Here is an 18112-nt window from a genome sequence, read left to right as displayed (position 1 = left end):
GCACACAGTGTAAGAATCTCAGCACCCACACCATGGAAGCTGTGCCCGTCAGTCTGGCCGATATGTGTTTAGTGTGTACTTTAAGGGCTGTGTCCCTTGCCTGCCCCCAGTATTCCCTTTGCATGCATTTTGCACAGCGGTCAGACTTCCACACTGCTTATTTCTGCTCTACATGTAACTGCCTAGTAACTGGCCATATTTAGTGCTAAAGGAAAAGTCTGAGTCTGAGCCTCCAATGCAGAATGAACGGCAAAATCATCACTGCATGTTCAACATTCCTCAGCTCTCTGGTTATGTCCTGCCAAAGATATAACCTTTTGCCAGTCTTCAAAGCTTTAGCACACATTCCTTGCAGCCTAACCTGTCAGAATATCAAAGTTTCAAAACTTTATTTTTGCCCAAGTGCGCTCTCCGTGCAGCCATCTTGGAAATGACAGTCTAATAGTGCTTCTTCAAGGCAGGATAAATAAGTACCCTTCTGGGGAAAACCTTCCACTTCATCTTTTTTGAGGAAAACTGTGTTTTCTCTTTACATTATTAAATTGTATGTTAGGAGATGTATTGTATATGGGTTGTTACTGGTTTAAGGGTTTTTTTTACCCTTAGGAATGCTTGTGTGGAAAAAAATGTTAATATGTGTTTCTACATTTGTGTGTGGAAAGGGATACACTAGACAATCTCGTCATACTGAAATCTCGAATTTCAGTACGTCGAGACCGAATAGTGGAAAGTGCAGTTACTCGAAACTACACTATGCCGAATGCGGAAGTGTCGAATCTGCCGCTATCGTGGTGTCGCATTCATTACGTGTGGTGCGGTTTGTATATTTATCTGGGGTTTCAGGTAAGTGTTGTTTGTTTGAGGATATTGGGTAGGGATTTTAGTGTGTGTGGTGTTTTTTGTGTGTTTAGTGCGATCTCGGAGTTAGAATATATAAGGGGGGTGTGGGGGGTGCAGGGTAGCTTGCCCCCCTGCTTATAGGTAGGTTAGGTGTGTTTCTGTGTGTTATGTTTGTTTAGTTAGGTAGATGTACGTGTGTGTGATTGTCTTGGTTTGTGTGTGTGTGTGTGTGTGAATGGTCGCGGTTGTGGTATTCGAGATTGTGGGTGTTGATGTATGTGGGTTTTCGACTATTCAGTCTCGAAATACTGAAATTCAACATTTCAGTACTTCGAGATTGTATAGTGAATCCATGGAAAGCTAGTCATAGGGTTTGAAAATTGTGATTTTGTGATTTATCACTGAAATATTTACTTCAAAACTTTCACTTTTATGTCAGGAGGTTTACTGACTCAACCAAGCTATGTTTCCCACCTTTCAGGCTCTTTATTTTGGTTAGCAGTTGTCAGGCTCTTCATTTCTACCTTCCTGTGTACACACAAAACAAAAAATGTCTCCAGAATTTTCAGGTGTCAGCCATTTGCATCAGTCACTGGTGGGTAACTCTGTTGTGGCCAGACCTGATTCTTCACACTTATTGTCTGTCCATCCCTCAGGTTTAGCTCCTTGGAAAGGCACTAAGAGCTGGGACTTAGACATGTCCTATCCGGACAAGGGAGAACCAGTCTTGTCAGTCATGGTGGATAAAATGCTGTAGTGTAGCTGGGCTAAGGAGCTTGATTCATGGGTTAGTATTACTGCCATAACTGCATTTTTTTCTGTGGAGCCTATCAGGAAAAGGAAACAAACAAACAAACAAAAAAAAAAAAAAAAAAAAAAAAAAACAGTATCTGGCTTCTCATGTTTCTTCCACTATGGACAGGGAAGACTTACTTGGTTTGTTACATGATTATTTCAATCCTTTATAGGTTTATAGCTTCATATATTAGTACTAAGCTAACTGCCCTTGTGGGCCAAGTCTAGCCAATTACCCCATGTGAGTATCAAACCTTGCAACTTGTGTCTGCAAGGCAAACATCCTAACTATTATGCCAACTTTTGACCCCTAAAAGAAGGGTCTCAATGGTATATATTTTATAGGTTCATAAATTACTACTAGGCTAACTGCCCTTGTGAGCAATTTTAAGCCTAGACAATTACTCCTTGCGAGAACCTTGTCTGTAAGGTAAACACCTTAGCTATTATGTCAGCCTCCCAAGTTTAATGTTTTAAATCGTGTTTTCACCGATTTCTAATGGAAAAAGAAAAAAAATCCCCTCTGTTTGACACTTACTCAAATCAGAAGAGCAGAAACTCAAAGGAGTGTTTTTTTTCCCCAGTGAATTCTCTTCAAGCTAAAAATGTTTAATCTGAAGCCATTTCTTCAGATTTTCCCCCCAGAAGAGAAGAGGTTTTTCTGAAACTGTTACTAAAATGAAAGAATTTTCAATGGGCCTAGGATGAAATCCCTGTCTTGTAGCAGAAGCATTATGATTTGTTGCAGCTGGAGTTTCCTCAGCCTGCAGCAGTTCCTCCAGTTCTGTCATTAGAGGATGCTTTTATAACCACTTGCAGTATGCCTGGCAGTCACCTTCCTGCTTTTAAGACGTCTGATAAGTTATAAAAGTACCTCCAACACACACATTTTTTTCTAATCCTAAATCAGATCCTGCATTATTCCTTTACCAAAGCTTTCGTCCGACAAGCATACTGTGAATGCTAACCTCATTCCCTCTGACCAAGGATGTGACAACTTTTGATAGATTTGGAAAAACTAGGTTTAGTCTTCTTCTGTTTTATCTTTCGTGATTTTAAACTGTCAGGCTAATATGTTAAGATTTGTACTGACAACTTTTGAGAATATGAGAAAGATTAGCTGTTAACCTCAGAGGTTAAATTCCCTAGTAATTGAGCAGTCGTTAAAGTATTCTTAAGATTCTGATGATGCAGTATCTGAGGCTGCTGCTGGATCGGTTATGAGACATTTTGTTGGTTGCATTATTCAAATTTTCCAGGAGATATTAAAATTGAGGTTTTAAGTTCTCCCCTTACCAAAAATGTTCTGTTTGGCCATTGTGGTGATTTCCTTAGTATTTGATGGAGGAGGAAAGTTGATTCATGGGGTTATCCGACTACTTTCACTGTCCTTTTCTAAGTTTAGTGGAAACTTTCTTTTCAGTTCAGGATCCTTTTACATGAAATAGAACAAACAGTCCCAGCAGGGTGCAAACAAGCAGAATTTTAAAAAGATACAGAGACAGCCCCACCTAGCCAAGGACTGTCTGAAAAGTCAAGTGATTACTTTGCCCCTTCAGCCCCCCCCAAAGCAGTTTCTTAAATTTGTTTTTCAGTTTAGGTATACATTCCTTGCTGGCATTAGAGTATCTGAGAAGTGGGTTCTGAGAATAATTCAGCAAAAGTACAGATGGCATCATGAGTCCCCTTCCCCCTTTTCAGTGGATTCCTTCTTAGCCGGCAAACCAGGCTTCACCGATTCTTCCAGTTCTACAACATGTCTGTGGGGGTTGTAGAACTGGTGCCCTCAGATAAGACAGGAAATGAAGTTTTCTGGTGCCAAAGAAAGAGAAGGAATGTAGAGGTGAGTCCTAGACCTATGCTTACTGATTTTCTGTGTCAAAAGTTCCAAAATTCAAGATGTTATCCCTCCAAACTTTACCTCACATCCGTCCCCTCATTTTTGATAACATTGGACTTAAGATGAAGTCTTTAAGATTTTCTGTATCTATTTTGCATCTTAACCTTTGGATCTCCTGCATCGTTGGTGTTTACAACCTGTCTAGCTGCAGTGATTGCTCATGGCTCCCTTCAGCTCATTCACATATTGTCATATTTAGGTGATGGTTTTATGTTTGAAGACTCTTTCCAGATGTCAGCATTCTGTCACTTCTTTCATGGAACTCTTGCTCAGTCTGGGACTCCAGGTGAACTTCTAGAAATAATCTTTTATTCTTTCTCATGTAATAGTTTTCTGGGATGCCTTCTGGATGCATCCCTATGGAAAGCTTTTCTTCCTGTGGACAAGGAACTGCACAAAGAAAACTTGCTAATTTTTTCAGCCAGTTCCAGACATCTGCCAGGTAGTGTCTCAGGATTCTGGGTTTTCATTGCTTCTGTCAGTATTTTGTTTCTATTGGACAGACTTTAGTTGAGAATAATTCAGTAGCACTTCACATTAGTCTGATCTCCACATCAAGACTCTATTCTTTCAAATTCTGGTGCTGGTATTTGTATGACAGGAGTTAGTCTGGTAGGTAGACCAGTTATCTTTCAAGCTAAGTCTCCCCTCCTCTCTTCCTCTTTCTCCTTGTTGCTTTGATTTATGCAAAAGGAATATCTGAATTGCAAGCTGTCATGGTGACTCAGTCATATCTAAGTTTTCACAAGGATAGTGTGCCTTTGAAAACAAACCCTTCTTTAATGCTTGAAGTGGTTTCAAAGTTTCTTTGCGTCAGACTGTTAATATCTATAGAATTTTTTGCAGTACCCCAAAACAAATGAGATTGAGTCCTGCATAGTCTAGATATTCACAGGCAGCTCAGATACTACTTGGACAGAAAAAATCCTTCAAAAAAGCCAGTGAGCTGTTTGTTTCTTATGAATGTAAGAAACAATTACAGCCAGCATCAAAGCAGGCAGTTTAAAAATGGTCGTTTAATGGTGTTTGTTTCAGACATTCTCACCATAAAGAATTACTTCCAGGCAAGGTCAGGGCTCAGTCTACCAAGACGTTGGCTGCTTCTATGGCTTTTTGAAAAGGGGTGGACTGTAGAAGTTTTCTAGAGGCAGTAACTTGGTCCTTTGTACATACTTTTACAAGGTGTTGCAAAGTGGATCCCTTTCCCTGATCTGTTACAGGTTTTGCTAGTGGTATTTCCAAGGGTCTCCAGGAATCTCAAACTCGTTCCTCACCATAATTCTAAGCTCTAGTAATCAACCCATAGTGCTTAGGTTAATGCAGTAGTGATCAGATGTTGAAAGTAGTAAAGTATCATGACAGCAGGTGCTCTGATAAATCACTACTGACCCATAGTGCTTAGGTTAATGCAGTAGTGATCAGATGTTTAAAGTAGTAAAGTATCATGACAGCAGGTGCTCTGATAAATCACTACTGACCCATAGTACTTAGGTTAATGCAGTAGTGATCAGATGTTAAAATTAGTAAAGTATCATGTCAGCAGGTGCTCTGATAATTCACTACTAATCCATAGTGCTTAGATTAATGCAGTAGTGATCAGATGTTGAAAGTAGTAAAGTATCATGACAGCAGGTGCTCTGATAAATCACTACTGACCCATAGTACTTAGGTTAATGCAGTAGTGATCAGATGTTGAAAGTAGTAAAGTATCATGACAGCAGGTGCTCTGATAAATCACTACTGACCCATAGTGCTTAGGTTAATGCAGTAGTGATCAGATGTTGAAAGTAGTAAAGTATCAAGACAGCAGGTGCTCTGATAAATCACTACTGACCCATAGTACTTAGGTTACTGCAGTAGTGATCAGATGTTAAAATTAGTAAAGTATCATGTCAGCAGGTGCTCTGATAATTCACTACTAATCCATAGTGCTTAGATTAATGCAGTAGTGATCAGATGTTGAAAGTAGTAAAGTATCATGACAGCAGGTGCTCTGATAAATCACTACTGACCCATAGTGCTTAGGTTAATGCAGTAGTGATCAGATGTTGAAAGTAGTAAAGTATCAAGACAGCAGGTGCTCTGATAAATCACTACTGTAGTAACCAATCCCACCACCCTTTCCCTTTTGTTTTTTTGTATGCTTTTGGATGCCAGGGTGAGGACATTTACATTTTTTATACCTGGCATTTACCCTTTTTCAAGCATTTAGCCTCCCTTTCTTCAGCTGACAAGAATCTTCTGAAGTGTTTGGTGCCCAGACCCCACTGAATTTTCTCCAGCAGAGCTTGAGCCATCAGTGGTCTGGATGCATGGGACGTGTCCTAAGTTTTTGGAAGCTGTCTGGTTGTTATATCCTGGGCAGGATGTAATCTTATAGCAGAGGCTGCTGCAGCAGTGATTTATTTGAACTTCTACCATTACAGTATGTTTACTTGCTCAACCCTCAGGGTTGGGAGGGTGACTTAATGGCTAAAGTGTTTGCCTTACAAACACAAGGTGCAGAGTTTGAGTCTCACAAGGAATAATTGGCTAGGCTTAAAATGGCTCGCAAGGGCAGTTAGCTTAGTACTAAACTATGAACTTATGAAACTATGCTTATACTCTGTTATGGACCACCTTGTTCTTTCAGGGCAGTTTCCAGAAACAACTGAGGTTTTCTCTGACACTTGTCTTTGTAAGAGTTTCTTACATCCCTACAAGGACATGGATTAACAGCATGAAATCACAGGTCACTTGTTCTTGCAGACTCCATACCTACCCATTCTTCAGTTTTCATCAACAGATCTAGTCAAGACTCTCTTGTCCTAGCCATGTGAAAAAAAAAAAGTTTATTAATCTTATCCATAAAGGATGTTCCTCTACTGAAATCTGTAACTTTAGGTCAATTGTCACTTTGTCTCCTCTTTCTAAGATCCTGGAAAAGTGTCTTCATAAGCAACTCCTTCAGTACCTCTTACAAAAACATGTCCTAATCCCAACACAGCATGGTTTCCAACCAGCCAATAGCACACTACAGCACTCCTAAACTTTTCTGATACCATTAATAAGGCTAGAGACCAAGGAAAGTTTCTGTCTCCTGTTTTTCTAGATCTTTCAAAAGCCTTTATCACCGTGTCACATGAGAACCTTCTGGCTCAAATGTCCTCTCTAGGCCTTTCCAAAACAACTCTTCTGTGGTTCTCTAACTACCTAACTGAAAGATATCAGTCTGTCACATGGCTCTCTTCTCTGTCCATAGGATTAATCTGTCAGATGACTCTCTTCTCTCTCTCTCTCTCCATATGTTTAGTCTGTCACATGGCTCTCTTCCCTCTCCATAGGCTCAATCTGTCACATGGCTCTCTTCCCTCTCCATAGGCTCAATCTGTCACATGACTCTCTTCCCTCTTCATAGGCTCAATCTGTCACATGGTTCTCTTCCCTCTCTCTCCATAGGTTCAAAGCTGAGTAGTAGGCTAATTGCCCCGAAGGGCCACTTTAAACCTAGCCATTAACTTGAGGTCAGAATCAAACTCTGTGCTTTGTGTCTGTGAGGTGAAGGACCTTAACCAATGTATAACCCACCCCATAATCTCTCCCCTTTTCCTAGTTAAACAGGTGTTTCTTAAAGCACTATTCTTGGTCCACAGCTCTTTACCATTTTCATCAGTAACCTATATACCTCCTCTCAGAAAGCTTGCCTTATTCAGTATGCAAATAACTCTGCTCTCATCTGACAGGCCCCTACAACTGCAATCCATGACCAAAATGCCTTCAACTCAGTTGAACCATGGCTACAACAAAACCAACTTTTACTTAATCCCAAAAAAAATAAACTACTACTATTGTTTTCCAAAATCCCATGCAAATTACCTCTTTAAACAGTATATTTATTGGAATACTTGCCATACCAAATTGCTTGGAGTCACCATAGGTGAAAACTTAGAAGTTTGATCTTCGCATACAAAACTGTATAAAAATAACTCAAAAGCTAGGTCCGCTATGTAGAGCAAAAAAAAAAAATTCCTTACTCCTCCACTGTAGCCAACTCTCAACTTTCACCCTCCCCTGTATGTCTACATATTTTAGCCATGATCCAGATCTCTCTTAAATCACACCTGGATCAATGCTGTAGTAAGAGAGCTAGATTTGCAGGTGACCTTCCACATACATTTCATCATTGCTCTGCATCATGTGCCCCCAACTGGTTAGAACTCTCACATTGACTAACCCTTGTATAACAACTTCTAACTTATAAAGTACTATATAACCCCCTTACTTGCTCTTCTATCCTCTCAGTACTTCGTCACCATCTTCCAAATTGCTTGGTACAAGCTCAACACAAATTCTTGCTTGAAATATGTTGACAAAAAAAAAGTATGGGACAAAGTCTGTACTCACACTGCATAGCCAAAGTATGGAACTCTGTCAAGCATCTGTCTATTTGTCATCTCTCAAAGAATTTCTCATAAGTCATAGCTATGTCTATGCACTCTCATGTGTGATCTACATGAAGAAGTACTTTACATTCTTACTAACCTTTCATCATATTACTTATCTGTACGCTTTACATTCTTACTAACCTTTCATCATATTACTTATCTATACGCTTTACATTCTTACTAACCTTTCATCATATTACTTATCTATACGCTTTACATTCTTACTAACCTTTCCTCATATTACTTGTCTATACGCTTTACATTCTTACTAACCTTTCATCATATTACTTATCTATACACTTTGCATTCTTACTAACCTTTCATCATATTACTTATCTATACGCTGTCAATGTTTGCCCTCTCTCCATTCTTAGTGGGGAGTTGCATCATCTTTTTTTTTTTTTTATTTCCTTGTGGCTCTATTTCAGTAGATCAACTTGCCATACAAATCGTAATTTAAATTAACGAGCAGAAGATCGCAGTTTCAGAAGAATGAACATTTAACATTTTGAAACTGGTAAGAATGAAAAACCAACTGCTCATGTCAGACACCATACACAGCTTGTGAATGGAGATAGTGGTGTACTGAAAAAAAACATCTTCTCCATTTAAACATTGGATTTAACATTAAAATTTAACATTTTAAACATGTTTTGCAGGGGAGCAAGCTCCCTTACAACCCCCCATGTAGTGGGAAGCACCCCCAGCAAATTATATATGCTAACTCCGAGATCGCACTAAGTGGAGAAAAAGGTAAACTTACTGATCTCTCTGTACAGTGATCTGCATTCAGAAATTCTGAAAAAGATGCATTTTAATTTTAAATCCACTGTTTAAATGGAGCAGATGTTTTTGTCAGTACACCGCTATCTCCATTCACAAGCTCAGTATGGTGTCTGACATGCGAAGTTGGTTTTTCGTTCTTACCAGTTTTGAAATGTTAAACGTTCATTCTTCTGATCTGGTATCGTTAATTTAAATTTTGGCTTTATGGCGATTTGATCTATGGAAGTAGATCCTTCCTAGCATAGTGGACTGTGCTTCTAATACTTTTGTATATATTAATGTCATATTTAGTTGAAATTTTTTCACTAATGTCTCCTCATGCTTTATTGTATCGTATGTATAGTGTTTTGCTGTTTTATCGGATGATATTTAACTCTGTGGAACTTTTTTTTCCTGGGTTTGCACTGAAACTGGGTATTTATTCCCAGTCAGAAATCTCTGGTAAACAAATGTCAATAAATGAATAACTGCACCCCACGGTTATTGCAATTCTAGTGTAGTTTATGATTTAAGATGCCCTGTGACAAATTATGTTGGACATAATAGTTGAAAAGTGAGCGTAATGGAGTCAGGAACATACCTAGGCCATACCTGGTTCAAGGCTCCAGAGAGCACCCCTACAATACCAGGCTACAACTCTTACCACACTTTTCGCCCACCAAACCATGACAGAAACTCTAAAGGTTGGAGGAGTGTCCATATTCACACCTTCAGGCTAGTTGGCCAACACAATGCATCTGAAATTCTCCAGGTGCAACTAACACTAGGTAAGACTGCAATCCAAATTGTAGCTTGCTACAGATCCCCCATGATACCCCAAGATTCTCACTACACCTTTCTAAACATACTGGAAAATATTAAGATACAACCAAACACTATAATACTGGGTGATTTCAAATACCCTGCCATTAACTGGGAAAACTACTCGTGTATCAACACCTTTGCCCAGCGGTTCTTGGAGTTCATAAATTCCAACACCCTGGATCAACTAATCCACAGTCCCACCAGGGGCTCCAATATCCTGGACCTGGTCATTACTAACATGGGAAATCGATGCTCCACACCAGTGGGTCACCCCCTCGTTGGTTAGGTCTGACCATGAGCTAATCACCTTTGACATCCACATCCCACCCCCCTGTAAGAAAACACCCGTAAAAAACTTCTCCAAGGCCAACTTCATGCTACTCAAGTCAGAGGTGACAAACTTCATGACAACCATGCAGACAGGAACTGAAAGTCCGACTGCCAAATCCTACAGTAAAGCACTGTACGAGCATATCCACTCGTGCATGAATCGTGCCATACCAAATAGAATCAAGACGCTCTCCTCCAAAAAAGGAAGCCAATGTGGTGGTCCCCTGTCATAAACAAACTATACAACAGAAGGAAGAAACTGTTGCAGAAAAGAGGAAAATACCAGGATGCAAACAAATTCCCTCACCAGCCTCAGTAAGAAGCTGAGATCCCTTATAAAATCCTCCAAAGCTAGTTACGAAAATAAAATTGCCAAAGATTCCAAAGACAACCACAAGGCATCTTATAGCTATGTTAATAATGTAAATGGCACTGCTCAGATCTGCTCTGAACTACAACAGAATGGCATTAAATATACTGATCCCAAGGACATTGCCAGTATCCTAGTAGATCGATTCAGTGCCAACTTCACCTCCCTCTCATCCCTTTAAGGGCCCATCTCAATACCAAAAGATTGCCAAATTCCGGTAATCACGGCCACACAGGTAAAAAACGCACTCTCCAAAGCTAAGAATACAGCATCCATAGGACCAGATGACATCCTGGGCTGTGTACTACATAAACTACAAAATGAACTGGCACCTCACCCAAGTGTCATGTTTAATCATAGCCTCACCTCAGGCTTCGTGCCCACTGAGTGGTGTACAGCTACAGTTATCTCACTTCACAAGGAAGGGGGTCCACCTTGGATCCTGGGAACTACCGTCCCATCAGTCTGACGTGCCTGATCTGCAAGGCCATGGAACGTATTGTCATGGAACTTATAAACAAAGACATTGGTAACCTTCAAACACTGGACCCCACCCAGTTTGTGTTCGTGAAGGGCCGATCGTGTCTCCTGAACCTGGTTGACTTCTTCATATCAGTCTCCAGAGCCGTGGACGAGAATAAGGCGGTCCACACAGCCTATCTGGACCTCGCCAAGGCCTTCGACACCATCCCCCACTCTGAAATCTTAGATAAACTTACTAAGCTGGGCATAAATCCCTACATCCCTCGATGGGTTGCCAACTGGCTTACTGACAGAACCCGCACTGTAAAAGTAGCCGACTCCAAATCCAGCTCCAGACAAGTGACAAGTGGAGTACCTCAGGGTTCAGTCCTGGGACCGCTCTTGTTTGGCATCTACTTCTCTGAAGTACAGGCCAACACTAAGGGACTCTGGCTAACAACGTTCACAGATGACTGCAAACTGGGAGCCATTATTGAATCCCCAAATGATGTGGATATTCTACTGAAGTGCCTTACAGAAACAGATGCTTGGTGCCAGAGCCATGGGCTCAAGCTCAGTGCCAAGAAGTGTATAGTTATCCCCTTTGGGAAAAAACATGTACCCATGAATTATCACATAGGTGACAGTACACTAAACACCGAAAGTGTGATAAGAGACTTAGGAACACAAAGGGACAGTGGTCTCGCCTTCGATAACCACATCGCCACAACAGTCAGAAAATCCTTCTATGTGGCACACCTCATCACTGAGGGCTTTTCATCCAGAAAAAAGGAGGTCATTGTCCAACTGTACTCATCCCTCATTAGAGCCATCATAGAGTACAACGCCCCATTTGGTATGTACCTCACAAGACATCTGCAATAACTGGAAATGCCGCAGAAATCTCACTAAAAGAATCACAGGCCTAAAGCAGATGCCCTATGCTGCCCGGCTAAAAAAAAAAACTCCAGCTGTACTCTGTCGCATATCATCTACTCAGAGGGGGATCCCTGCTTAACATACAAGGCCTTGTCAAACCCAGAGCTGTTGGACATGCTACACTTAAAGAAATCCCAATCCAGGGATCTAAACCTTGTCATCACAATGAACAAAACATGCTGGAGGGATGGGTTCCTTAGCCCAGAGACTCCCCAGACTCTGGAACAGACTGCCCATACATGTCAAGCAGAGCACCTTCTTGGCCCTCTTCAAAAGGAACATTGACGACTGGATGGGAGATAGGAAATCACCCCGGGGATCACATCAGTCACCCTGCTAGACAGGGGTCCAGGGAGGTAAATATTGTGGGAAGAAATAGCCAGGGAATTGTTAATGCTAGGCTTGAACCTATAAACCTATAAGGAATGCTTGAAATAACACTGTGGCATAGCATTTCTACAGTCTCATTCTCAGAAGAGTAACCTCTTAAAGTTTGTTGTTCATTGTATTCCAAAATTATTCTTGGATCTTTCTCAAACTCTAACAGAAAGGGGAGAATGGTATATTTTTTCATGTGAAATATTATTTCATAAGGGCATGAGCAATGAGCTAAATGTAATTTTTTTGTTGAACTTTATGGTTATATTATATACTTTTTAAGACTTTTTGAGGTCAGTTAGTGGGAAGGGTTTCTTTATTTTCCTGTTTAAAGATTGCATGTTTTAGACAAGCTGGTGGTGAGCTGAGTTGTTACTTTTATCTGCTAATAGAGAGAAGAGATTTCAGTTTTGAGTGTGCAATGTTTAGTTCTTTGGTAAGTAACCTGGCATTAGATGCATATGATAATGTGTTGTCTCTCTCTACCTTCAGCAAGCCATAAAGAAGACTCATCAAAAGTTAGGCTGCCTGTACAGAGTAAAACACTACCTTTACTGACTACAAAACAAAACATAGTCACTTTTTTTTCTACCCCCCCCCCCCCCGCCCTATTAAATGACTGTCCTCTCTTAACCAATCTCCAGTCCTCTCTGTCAGCCAGACTAGAACAATGCTATAGTAAAGAAGTTAAATTCACAACCAGCCAACAATGTAGATTACATCACTGCCTCTCTCCAAAACAACTAAAGTGGCACAAACTAAATAATTTGTTGTACTCACAATTAATTGCAACCTTCAAACTACTGCACAACCCTGAAAAGTTCTTGTCTGTTCACACCCATCATTCAGAGTTAACTTAGTGACCTCTGTGCTCCACTGACAAATCATTACTCCTCATAACTAACTCTAACAACAATGCAGGATTCCCCCATATTCACATGCATTGTTAATCACTGGAATACCATTTATTTGTTTTATTTTATTTTACACTTATTGACCGGGAAATTCTGACTGGATCCATGTCCATTTTCAGCAGATGCCCGGGGAGAAATGCTCCAAAGGTAGTTAAAAGAATAAGCGTAACAAAAAATATACAAGTAAAGTTTACAAGCTCAGTAGAGACATTTGAGTTATACAGTCAAAGAACTGAGATATAGCACACTTAATAAAAACACATTACATAGTATAAATACACAGGTATTCCAAAAATTTAGTCCGGTTTAGAGCAAGAACATAGCCAATGTTTATTAAGATACTGCTTGAGACTTTTCTTAAATTGTGTTAGGGAGGTCACTTGAATGATGTCATCAGGCACAGAGTTCCAAGTTTTACCAACAAAATTGGCAGACAGTCACCCGCCATGTTTTTGGATTGAACAGTTTGGACTTAACAGTCTATTAGATGAGTGAAGTGGTCTAAAGTTACATGGGGGGTAGATAATGTTTTAAGAGCCGGAATATTGTCTGGTTGGTTAAGTACTTTGTGAGCCATTATTAGTTGGTTGTAATTTAATAGGCTGGGCAACTCTAGCCAGCCCAGATAGCTTAGGTGCTTACAGTGATGTGTTCTGTAAGGCATACCAGTGGAAAATCTAGCTATGTGGTTATAACAGGTGGAGAGTTTATTAAGATCACATTTGTTTAAGTTGGTAAGTAGATGGGAGACATAGAAAAGGGTAGAGAGCAGATGAGAAAGGGCTATGGCTGTTCTAGCAGGTGGGGTAAGAAAAGGTTTAATCCTATATAATGGTACCATGTTTTTTGTGAATGGTTTTAATAGTTTGACAAACTTATGGAATTTGAGACTGTTGTCAACCAAAACTCCAAGAAGTTTTGTGCACACATCGGGAGATATTGTGGTACCATTATTTGATTTTATAAAGAAGGGTAAAACAGAGGATCTTTTGGGATTGGGAGAGAAAAGTAGGAGCATTTTAGGACAGTGAGTAACTGAATGACTTCAAATACCAACTGAAGCAACACCTGATGTGTCTGCACCTGCACCATCCCTGGTTAACCTGGTACTAAGGTAGCCATATACATTTGTGCCATAACGTTCTGCTGCACAAAACACAATGTACTGGTGTCACAGTTATACCCTCATCTAGCATTTATCTTCTTTGTGTCGCCTCCCCTCCTTCCTGTCTTTGTGTCTCTTCCTCTGCTTCCTGTCTTTGTGTCTCTTCCTCTGCTTCCTGTCTTTGTGTCTCTTCCTCTGCTTCCTGTCTTTGTGTCTCTTCCTCTGCTTCCTGTCTTTGTGTTTCCTTCCCTCCTTCCTGTCTTTGTGTCTCCTCCCCTCCTTTCTTTGGGCTGCTTGTAACTGTTTTTCTCATCTTCCTGTCCTAGATTTTGAACAAGTCTTTATAGTAATAAATGATGTTATGCAGTCCTATCTCACCGTAATTCTTGCTGGATGGGTTCAGAGCCGATATTCGGCTCCGACTCGGCCGATACTAAAGGTCGAGAGCTTTAACTGGCTCGAGGCTAACCCTATCCCATGGTGCCTCACGACAATTCCCCAGATCTTGTTTGCCACGAAAGCTTCAAAGTTATGTCTTACTGGCTCGTTGGCTAATTAACAGTTTATTTACTAAATTTCGTCCTTTTTTCTTGACCTTTACTGTCTTTTTACAGTCTTTAATATTTTTATATCTTGTGACACTGTTATTGAGAGTTTCTGACCCCTATTCTTCCCCTAGGATTGTACGGCCCATTTAAGTTAGAGGGCCTTTCCTCCCTGAGTGTGTCTTATATTAAAAAAAAAAAAAGTTACTCCTTTCTTCTTAGTATCCCTTTGTCAGTAGTTAGTACTTAATTATTGTTGTTGCTGGTCTAGCTAGTCTATAATTTTTAGTCAGTATGTCAAGGAAAAGGATAGAGAGCATAGGGATCATTGCCCTTCGGGGTTTAAAAAGTGCGATAGATGCTCACAAAAAATGTCTGACAGACAGTCGCACTAGTTGCGTGTACTGTTTAGATGAATCTCATTTGCAAGAGCTCTGTACTTTTTGCCATGCGTTTATCACCAGGGTCTTGAATGAGAGGAAACAAAAACTCATTGATAGGGGTCTTATGACCAGTTCCTTCCAGGAACAGCTGGAATTCGGTCAGGCAGCTCCTAAGTCTTCAAAATGAAAATCTTCGGCCCCAGCCTTGGAGCCGTCTAAAAAGACCAAAGCGTCGGAGCCAAGGAGTTCTGGCTCTGATTCAGCTTCTTCCACATTGGTACCTTCGGTCTCCTCGGTGCCGAGGCAACCTTTGCTACCAAGAATTTCACCTGATATTGTATTTATTTTATTTATTTGCAGTTGGTTAACCAGGATAGTCCATTGGGCCAATAAGAACCTGTTTTCAATGGAGTCCTGGGGAGAAAAGCTCCAATACAAAGGTTACAAAAAGATTACAGCAGTTTACAATTTAAATCATTTGTAGGTTCAAAGACAAAGCAAATATTAAGCAGTTACAGTAAAATTTTTAGGTTATATTTTGTAGAAGACGATGATTAAGCAGGTACAATAAAATTTTTAGGTTACATTTTGTAGAAAACAAAGCATTGTTTTAGTAAATATACAGTTTCTTGAAATGGAATAGTAAGATATGAGAATTATAAGAGGTTATTTACAGTTGGCTTAGTGTTTGGTGTCTGGAATATATGAGATAGTTGCCTGTAGGAAGTGGAGAATAGGCTTTGAGGGGTGGGAGCAGGAGCAGTCCCACGTGGATGTTAGATGTGAGTAAAGTGATTTTTTAAAGGAAGGGAGGTTGGTGATAGTATGGATGGAGGGAGGGAGGTAGTTCCATAGGCGTGCCAGGGCAAAGACAGGAGGTTTTGTCTTGGGGAGCGAAGGGGTTTGTACAGTTCTATTAGGTTTTGGTTGCTAGATCTTCAGAGTCTTTGTGGCTGGTGCATTTTAAAGGTAGAGCAGAGGGAGGGATGAAAAATGAGTTTGTGTGCATAAGTAAGCTGAGTACAGGCGAGATAGTTGGGAAGCTCTAGCCAGTTTAGTTTGTGGAGAGGTGCACAGTGATGGGTTGATGATTTGTGGCTAGTGGTGAATTTGGCAATTTTATTATAACAAGAAGGGTCAGTTTCAAAGACAGTTTTGTCTTGAGAGATGATTATAGGTTTGTTAGGAGAGGGGCACCATCAGGACAGTTTTGTTTTGAGAGATGATTGTAGGATTGTTCGGAGAGGGGCACCATAAAGGAGGGAAGGGATGAGAACTGTAGTAGCGAGAGTGAGCTTAGTAGATGTAGTGAGGTATCTATTGTGTCGGTAGAGCATGCCAATTTTTTTTTTTTTTTTATGTTTAGTTGTAGGTGAGTATTGAATTTAAGCTGGTCATCGATCTGGACTCGTAGTAGTTTGGTTTCAGATACCAGTTCAAGAGATGTGTTATCCTGGCTGGTGATGGAGAATAGTTTTCTATTGATGGTGTTGGTTTTAGAGGGGGTAAATACCATAAGTTTGGTTTTGGATGCATTGAGTGCTAGCTGATTGTCTTTCATCCACTGTTCTGTGGTGGAGAAGGCGTCTTGAGTCAGCTTTAAGAGAGTGGGGATGGATGTGGCTGCACAGATAATTGTTGAATCATCTGCATATTGAATAAGGTTAGCGTAAGGGATTGAGCGGAATAAATCATTTATGAATGTATTGAAAAGGAGGGGACCCAAAATGGGAACCCTGGGGGACACCAGTAGGGGTGTTAAGGAAAAAGGAGATGGCTTTTTTTTCCACTTGACAGCTTGTTGCCTGTTGGAGAGAGAGCTGGTGAACCAATTGAGAGAGGAAGGGGATAGGTTTAGGTTAGATAGTTTAGTCAGGAGAAGATTGTGAGAGATAGAATCGAAGGTCTTAGAGAGGTCAAGTAGGAGGGTAGATACAGTAGAGCCAGAATCCCTGGCTTTATTCACAGTTTCCAGGAAGGATAGGAGGGCAGTCATGGTGCTGTGACTGGGTCTGAATCCATGTTGGGTGGAAGTTAATAAGTTGATACTGATGTTGTCACCCACCTTCCAGATCTCCTGTTTTGGAGAGGAAGAGATCTCCTTCTGTCTCCACCAGATCCTCCAGGACACTCTCGGATGAGGACATTAAGCTGGTGGTGAAGAGGTTGCTTTCAGATCCAGCTCTGGCAAAGAAATTGGCCCCTCTGGACCCAAAGGCTTTGGAGCCGACTCCCTTACCTGCCACTGTTCCTCCTCCGACTGCTTCGCTCTCGGAGCCTATTACTTCAGGTTTTTCAGTCTTGGATCCGTCTGTTCCGAGGATCCTCCCCACTTCCTCGGAGCCGATTACTCTATCCTCGGTGGCTCAGTCTGGAGCCGAGGGATCTGGGAGTTGACACTCTCGAGACGACTCTGAGGGGGACAGTCACCCTGGCTTTTCTTCAAAACTGACCCTCCCTCTCAGTGCCTCGGCTTGACTTAGCTCGGTTCCCACTTTTACTTCGGAGCCGTTCCCCCTTGCTAGGAGCCAACCATCCGTCTCATATCGTACGCAGCAGATGGAGCGAGTAGGGCAGCCCGCAGCAGGAATATCCCTCAGGAGACATTCTTGGATGCGTCTTTGTAATTTCACGAAATCATTCAAGTCTTCCTTCACTAATGCCCCCTTTGATGGTTCATCTGTTTTTGGACCCCAAGTGAAAGAGACTTTGACTAGGTGCGAGCGGGAAGGGAAAACCTGATCTGCTGTCAGAGTCTGTTTCTCCTCCCGTCTAGACCCTATTCCAAGGGTAATACGGGAGGGAAAATGTGGTTCCATAAATCCTAAAAAGGTTTCCCTCAGGCACAAGGTCAACCCTCCCCTTGAGGCAGAGGGTGAGGATATAATGGAAGATGCCGCCCTCATGGCAGGGAGGTCCGCAACATAAGGGAGATAGAGGAAACTTCTCTGATTGTCCCTTTCATCGCCCCTGAGGGGTTGCCCGACTGTCCATCTCTGGAGACAGTCGGGGGTTGTGTATCGCTGTACCCAAGCACCTGGCTAAACATTTCACAAGATCGTTGGGTGCACACCATAATATCCAGAGGTTATCTGATCCCTTTTGTTTCCGAACCCCCAACAAACCGGTCTCTACCA

The 18112-nt window shown here is 41.2% G+C and overlaps 1 protein-coding gene across 1 annotated transcript in view; it reads left to right on the top strand.

The window, feature by feature from the left end:
- GCN1 (GCN1 activator of EIF2AK4) overlaps window positions 1–18112 on the top strand; it is a gene marked incomplete in the record, with an annotated part of 2100248 nt that overhangs the window by 1653588 nt on the left and 428548 nt on the right.

This window comes from Protopterus annectens, chromosome 4.part0 (assembly GCF_019279795.1).
Source record: "Protopterus annectens isolate FY-2018-M chromosome 4.part0, PAN1.0, whole genome shotgun sequence".
Taxonomy (NCBI): Eukaryota; Metazoa; Chordata; order Ceratodontiformes; family Protopteridae; genus Protopterus; species Protopterus annectens.
This window is presented reverse-complemented; position numbering and strand designations above follow the sequence as displayed.